This window comes from Rhopalosiphum padi, chromosome 1 (assembly GCF_020882245.1).
Source record: "Rhopalosiphum padi isolate XX-2018 chromosome 1, ASM2088224v1, whole genome shotgun sequence".
NCBI classification, from domain to species: Eukaryota; Metazoa; Arthropoda; class Insecta; order Hemiptera; family Aphididae; genus Rhopalosiphum; species Rhopalosiphum padi.
Genome location: NC_083597.1, coordinates 61,156,383 through 61,165,307, shown reverse-complemented (window position 1 = coordinate 61,165,307; position 8,925 = coordinate 61,156,383).

The following is an 8,925-nucleotide window of genomic DNA, read 5'->3' as shown; positions in this document are numbered from 1 at the left end:
TTTGTAGGTTTGTCTGTACTTGTGTACCATGTCTAAAATGTTATTACTTCTAACTAATTAATAACTATTTAACCTACCTAACTACCTAACCTAACCTCAGTACCAATATAAATAATCAAAATAAATAACCTTTCTAATTAAGAATATGAAATTGAGAATATATATTGTAATTTAAAAAACTAAAAATTTTAATTTTAATTATTAATTAAAAAATAAAAAAAAATAATGAAGTGTTACGATTGAAAATTGCACAAAACATAATTTTTTTTTTCATTCGAAATTCAAGCGAAACTGTTTATTATTATAAAAGGAAAAAAAAATCGAGTCACAACGAATTCTTTTGTTCGTGGTATAATAATAAATAATAATACGTAGTATTAATTAATATGTATTTTAAACAAAATGTTATCTTGTTTATGTACCTATATAGACTATTGTTTAAAATGATCAAAACGACTAAAAAAAAAAAAATATAATTTTGATAACAAAAGAGCAGGTAATAAATTATACAATATCATATTATCAAGTTATTTACAATATTATTGTTTCAATAAACACACGAAACGCTATTGAAATTATGTAAATATTCGTCAAATGACGGTATACCTATTTGAGTAATATACAATACATATTACACATACTATTCGCAAATGCATATTCATTAGCTTTAAAAATATTATTTATATTTTTATAAATTGTTGTCTTTAGTTGTGATATTTTTTTCTAAAAAAATTAGGTACACTTATGTTTATTATAAAATGTTTAGTGAAATAATCTTAACAATTACTATAAGCTTGTATCTCGCAGTAACATATATTATATAACGTTGATTAAAGTTTTTTTAGAAAATAGAATTTAGAATAGAAGATACAAAACAATATTCAGTTTTATAGTGTAGTTCACTTAAAAATATTGAATATTTTTGCTATTTTTGTTTTAATTAATTTGATTTAGCAGAATATAATATAAACAATCAACTCATTCATAGGTAGGTGAAATTGAATTATTTTAATTTTATAATCAAACTCGTGCAAACATTAAATCACTCAACGAATTATCTGCCTAAACCAAATCAAGTAACATATCATTACAACAATTATTCTATCAATAATTTGATTTACTTTATTCATAAATGATTAAAAAATAAGATTATTAGGTTAATGCTTAATATATATATATATATTGTACTACTAATAATGATGTACAAAATAATTTTTAAAAACGCAGTCAACTATATTGTCAATTATAAATATTGAATAGTTTTTATTTTGAGTATGAAAAAATTAAGCAACACATTTTATGTTAGGTTCCACTACGCACAGACTATGTACATAATTAGACATTTTCAGTTTGTCATTTCTCAAGTGTAATATTAAGTTAGAATCTTAAGAAATTGAAAAAAAATTTTATTCACGAAACATTTTTTCATAAAGATGTTTAAGTACTTTATGAGACAATAAAATCAATTGTAATTAATCCGTTCATTTATTAAACTTCAGTTCTTACATTGTTTTTATCCTATGTGTTATTAGATAATTTATATTATATACGTAATATCAATAATCGTTAAAATATGTTTATAAATTATCACAGATAAAAAAAAAATACGTATTTATAAATCTCAACTGATATATTTTTATAGCATCGAAAATAAAATGGGCAAGTAGGTAATCTCTTTACTATACGATAAGAGTACTTATCTTGAATAGGTCAATATATTGGATGTGTTAAATTTGTATTTAATGTTAAATTATTACATACGAAAAATAATTTTGTTTTTTTAAAAGAAAAACTTACAAGAAACTTTATCTTCATTGTTCACAACAAAAGTCAATGTTTAATCGTAAATATATCGAAAAATAAAATCAAAAATTTCAAATATTTGTAAATAACATAATAAAAGCCAATATATTTTCAAAATTATATTATATCATTAAATAATATTATAACTCATGATTTTATGCAAATATATTATATTTGACATTTTCAGCGCAAAAAGTTCCTACTTATAAATTCAACCATACTCTACAATTTATAAATTTATAGTAATGAATAACGATATAATATAGTAACAGTAACGATTATGTAGGCATATAATGGTATATGTTTGGTCGTTTGGATGAAAAATGATTCTTAAATTTCACAACAAGGTGAATTTTCTAAAAATAATATTTTTAGACACCATATAATATATATTTTATAATGTATAGTACCATCAAATACAAGTAGGATATATTATATGTCTCAAGGGCCTCGTTTTCAACCACTTTTCCATTATTTATATTGATGATTTCGCTGAAGTTTTAACATACTTCGTTCTAGTCATACTTCGTATGTTTATAATATAGTTTATAAATGACTTGATCAAATCCGTAGACATGATCACAATGAGCATACAACGTCCTGTAATAGTTTTGTACCAACTTAAAATTTTAAAATATGGAAAACAAAATAATTATAATATATAAGTTTTTGTAAAAAACTTAGAATTTTATTGTTTACAAAAGAATTTCAATTTATTTTTTAAAAATTTAATAATTTAAAATAATATACAAATCCATCTATTCATAAAGATATGTTGTGATATAATGAAAATACTATCGTGGTAGCACAATACATTATCAAATAAACAGTATGATTATACAAATTTGTGTAGGGAACTCTATTTCATGTATAACATTGTTTACTTAATAAAATCTGTACCACACTCATGAATGAATTTAATTCAGAACAATGTGATGAAATACAAAGGAGTCATCTGCACAAAGAGCTGCTTAAAATGCCTGAATAATATTTATATTTGAAGGACAAAAGGCAAAGGCTACCATTTATCTATGACATATATAAATAATATTTATATAATATTTACTTAGTTTATAAACTTTTTCTGCAGTTAAAAAAAGTTTGTGCACGTAATCGTTGTCAGTTTTGTAAAATAACCAGTTTTCAGTAAAATTATACTCTGACTCAATAAATATTTCAAATTGTTTTTATTTTTTTTAATTATCTCCCGAAATATGTCTGCATTTATTATATTATTAAGTTGTTGGTATGCTATCAGTAGTTTAAATTAAAATATTCAAACGTTGCATCATAAAAAAAACTGTTGATGTATTATAGGTATAATATATTATATAAAAGCGATTTCGTATACTTGTATACCAAAAAAAAAAAAAAAAAAACATAGTCGTAAATACCAATGATTTTCTTGCTTAACTTTATTAGGTAAACAGCTAGGATTTTTATAGTGTAGTGGTGTAATGTTTTAATAGTATATAAAAATATAACTTGTGTAGGCCTTACACGCTTTTTTGTAACCACATTTTAATATAATAACAAATATGAAATATAATATAATGTATGCCAACATATTTTGTAGAAACTGAAGCATATAACAAGCATATTTTTTGTATAAATACGATTATTGTGGGATAATATAATAAAGGTTAATTAAATAACAGTTTGTTTAGCACTTACTGTTTATTTTAATCATTATTCTTAAATATATTTTTACTCACATGTCGTCAATTTTCCATTTTAAGTCTAATACATTATCGATGTATGTGTATTAGGTATATATATATAGGTAAAGTAATAAATAGGGCTGGGATTTTAATGCCCTAAAAAACCCCGAAAATGCCTTAAAAAAAAATGACAAATCTCGTACTGAACGTCGAACGATAATATCATTGGACGTCGATTTTACCGATTTAAGATTATTTAACAGGAAATGCGGGTAGAGGTTACTCAAACCTTGTCCGATAATATAATACGAATTACGAGTACCTACTTATAATCTGTTATATTTATTTAAAAACCATGTTGGTGTAAAAATCTTAAAATCTTAAAATAAAATTTCAAATTCATACACTTGGTTTCCAAAAACTCAAAAAATGCTCCATAAACTCTAAAATGCCCTAAAAAATTAAGAAAATGACCTAAAAACTAAAAAAAGCCAAAAAATGCAAAATAAACTTTCTTATTCTCATTCAAATGTACATAAAACAAATTTGCGACAATATGAGCATTGCACAGTAAGCTTTGAAAAACAATGCAAAGTGCATCGAAATCCCAGCCCTAGAACAACATTATATTGAGTGTTTTGCTAGGAATATCGCCTAGGAATACGTGGCCTAAATGACACGACGGCACTAACTTTGGTCAATAATTTGTCTCCCCTCAAACACACATTATTAATAATATTATATATACATACAGCATAATTTTATACCTTATTATATATCATGACAAAAAAAATTGCTTTGTATGGGTTATTATAATATACTTTTCCATCAATTCATGTACTGTTAATTTATACTGTCTCAAATTCTCCGAATCTGGCATTATGTTATCACAGTTGACATTTACGTGATGTCTTTTTTACATTATTTTTTCATGTAAATTAGTTGGGATTTTACTATTAGTTTTTTTGTTTCTGTTCGTATTTTGAATTTTAAATTTTTATTTTATAACATCCTTTTTATGGATTTATAATCATATAATCTTAAAATCGTAAATTTATTTTTTTCTGTTTATGAATTTTAGTTTGCTAAGAGTTTCTTTTTAATAGTAACTGATTATTATTACCATTTTATGCGGTTTAGTATAAATTATACACTTTATTATTCAATATATAATTTTAATTTAATTTTTTTATGTTTAAGATATATTATTCTAAACATAACTCGGCACAAACCTTCACTCAAGTAACTACTACCTACCTTACTATTCAAACTGATTCCCATTAAGAATTACTACATATTTAACATCCCAAGTATCTTCCATTAAAGTTCAATTGGTTCCGCATTATTTTACTACTTTGGGTTATTGTCATTTATATTATTTTATCATTCACTTATAAATCCATTTGGGTGATTCCTTACTTGTTCGAACACAGGCATAGGGAAATTCGTATAGTTTGTCTAGGATCTTCCTGATAACATAATATAGTACGACTTACTGTTTGGAATTACACTTTACATTTTCTAATTAAATGATTTTTTATTCCCATGTTGAATTATGCTTATATCAAAATTACCTAGTCTGGAAGTGTATAGGTATACAATTTTAGATATTATAATACGCGCGCCCGATTACCAACTATACTACGTGCGTGCCAATATGCACAAACAGCAAATAAAATACCGTACCATCCATACTATGTGTAGTAGTGTGACTATGTAAGCACTGAACTAAATCCGTTATTTACAATAATTACTATGCTTTAGGTGGGTTTAATCAACTCAATCAGCAGAAGTGGACGGGATTAACGAGTGAGCACCGATGAATTGCACGCGTGTGTGTGTAGAATTTAAAACATTTAGGACATATACCTATCTATGTATTTGTGTACACTCTTGCTCTTGTAATCTATTAAAAATGAGAATGATTATTGTATTTTATATTTTAGGTATGCATTGCTTTATAAAAACACAGTATAATAAATTACAAACAAAGTGTCCATTAATAGAATAATATATATATATATTAAAATGTAATGAATTAATCAAGAATCTATTTATTTCTTGTACGCTTTAGGTCTATAACTCAAAAAATAATAGTAAAATGATCCATTTGACTCATTGATATAGGTAGTATATATATACTATAAAAAAACATAAAACCGGTAATACATATAGGCACAAGAAAAATCTGCACAGATCGTTGCAATTTTCGACGTATTCACTAAAAATATAATTTATTAATTTTTCAATATAAATATATTAATAAATTACATGATTATTATAGTTGAAATAAAAATGAATATTAATCGGTTATTAAAACCCTGAAATTTACGTAAAAGTATTCCATAAATTGTATAAATAATATACTATGATTTTTATTGTTATGCACGATAATGTAAAACCATTAATTTTAAACGTTTACATAAATAAATTACCTTGGTATTTTTTAAATTTTTAAAATGTTAAAATATTTTGCCTAAATATCCCAAGAATTTCGTATATTTTGTTTCTGTTTTCCTGATTATTTTAAAAAGTAGTGAACATTCTTCATTTTACTTTCCCTCTAAATAACTAACAGATCTAATTCGCTGCATAAGAACTACATAAATTGAAAATATTGAACATTTTTACCGCTAAAAATATGATGATAATATATAATAAATAATAAATATTAAATAGTATTAGCAAGCGATGTACTAAATTGATTAAAATTAGTCGATATATTCATAGTTGTCATTAACTTAATATGATATAGGTACTTGTAGTATGATAATTATTGATAACGCGCTGTTTGATATTTAATTACATTTCATAGTAATGTATAAATTTAAACTTTTAATTCACATTATTCACTTCTCTTTCTTATTGTCAAGGATATAATACTTAAGTTGTATTACCTAATTAACGAAATAATTACTAATAAAATCATTAATATATAATATTTATGTAGAAGATTCGTTTGTATATATTTACACGAATATGTTCATGGTCGATGTATCGACCTGCATGCGTTATAAATAGGTACTATAAATACGTATTAAATATTTATATAATTTTTCAAAATTATAAATCGTAAATATATGTGTTATGTGGTTATGAGGTCTAGGGGCGTATAGGTGTTAACATGTTTTTTAATGATTATTATTTGTTTCATATCAAAACGAGTGTATATTTAAAATGTATAGGTGCATATTTTACATATTTGACCATTTTTCATTTGTAAGTGACAATTATATGTTATGATATTATATATTTGAAAATTATTTTTATAGAGGTGTAAGCTTTATAATGTTATAAAGAAAAACTTAATTTTAAATAGATTTTCTGGACTTAAGATATTAGTATGATAGTTTTATGCATATATAAAATAAATATTTTAAAATTAGTGTTTGTGTTTTTCTCGCCTATCACTTGTATTGTTATTCACCATTACACCACAAGCGTGATTGAAAGAAAATAAATCAGAAAAGCAAAATAGGAATAAACAATTTATTATTTTGGACATTTTTCAATTGTTATATATATATTAAAATAAAAAGAGTGTATTCAATACTATGATTTTTATTTTTTTTTAATGCATATTTAGTTGTTCTATAGCGCATAAATGCATGTATATTTTAAGGTTTTTTGGGCATGAAATCCCTAGCCCTATTTGTAATCATTGAATACCGAATATTTTTTATCTGATAATTTAAATACAATATAGTATATATATCCTAGGATTTAAATTTATTATTGATTTTAATAAACACTGTCGTATTATAACCTATAAGCTATAGGTATATAATCGTTTGAGAATAATTTGATTAAAACATATCTTTTTCTCAAACCTGTTTGAATCTACAGTTGGGAATCGATTCTACTCTCCATCATATTAAACCATAATACAATATAATTCTTTTTCACTCTTATGGATATATTGTAGATAAAAATGTAAAGCTATTCCATATTCATCGGATACAGTTGGTGACATCCGTGGTGTAAACTCTCTAGTCATGAGAAATATTGGTACTTTGACCGTTTCCGTTACGAAATTAATTATGCTTTCGTTTTATAATAATTAACCCATGTTGTTTGTGCAAGATCACTCAATTGGGTGATTAACACATCATAACCACCTAAATCTATTTGTGCTGACCTAACCTTATGTAGAATAGCCTTGTAAAAATACATTTTAGATTTATTTATTAATCTGTTTATATTATTTTGTATCCTAATAATATTCTTAGAGGAATATTATTTATCGTCTGTTAGAATACAATAATCAAATAGTATTATTATTAAAATTGTGTCCATCAAATCTTATCTCAAAAAAAAACTTCTGCAAAATAAACGTAAGGCACAAAATTATGTTTAGAGTTATACATTATTATAAGTCAAGCTTCTTTTATAAATTCAATTTTGGTGTTGAACTTTGAAAATATTATTTAAATTCGTGTAAATTTCCGCAACAACAGATGATACAAAATTATAATTTAATTTTAAAATGTTAGATGTAGACATAGTAAAAAAAAAAACACAACTTTTTTATTTCTTTCTACAATTGGCTTAGTAACTTGTTTAACAATAAATTTTAACTGTAACCAAAAACTTTCTACAATCGAAAACAATTTTAATTTACAACCAATAAACATTTTAAACACGTTTAAAACAATTCTGTGTTAAAAAATTATTTATGGAAGTTTACGGGCTAGAAACTTCAGATAATGTTTGCACCACAACCATTAAAACTATTACATAGCATATTCTACTAAGCATTAATTGTGGTATATGTGTAACTTAAACTAAAAACTAACGAAAATCATTACGCTAAACATCGTTTAAGATATTAAGTTCACAAATCAATTCACCACAAACATTCATGAATAGTTTTTTTCAAAGATTATGTGATATATATATATATGTATATGGGTTATTTTGAACGAGTAATATTTATGAATTATTGTATTTTATGTATAGGTACTAAGGACGGACAATTAGTCCACGATAATATATATTAACTGTTAAATGGTCGAGTACTGTGATGATTTATAAATTATATTATTGTATTATTATTAGGTATACATCATAATAAATAATAATCATTAATTGCTTAAACAAATGTGTAGGTACTATTTTATAATATAACATTAATATATGCAATATTATATTAATTATATTATTATAATATAACATTTTTAATCATTATTTATAAAATTGTGTTGCCAAAAAATAAGAATTGCCTATAATTATTTATTATTTAAATTAATTAATATCGTTATATTTTAAAAATATTTTAATTATATTTTTTTTAAATATTAAAAATACTGCACAGACATTAAATGTTACAAATTTAGAATTACGTATAGGTACATAATAATAAAAAAAAAAAATAATAATAAATAATAAATTGTCTTCAGTGTGTATTATACGGATAACGATAACTATTTTTGAAATGGTATATAATATTACAAAATGGTCA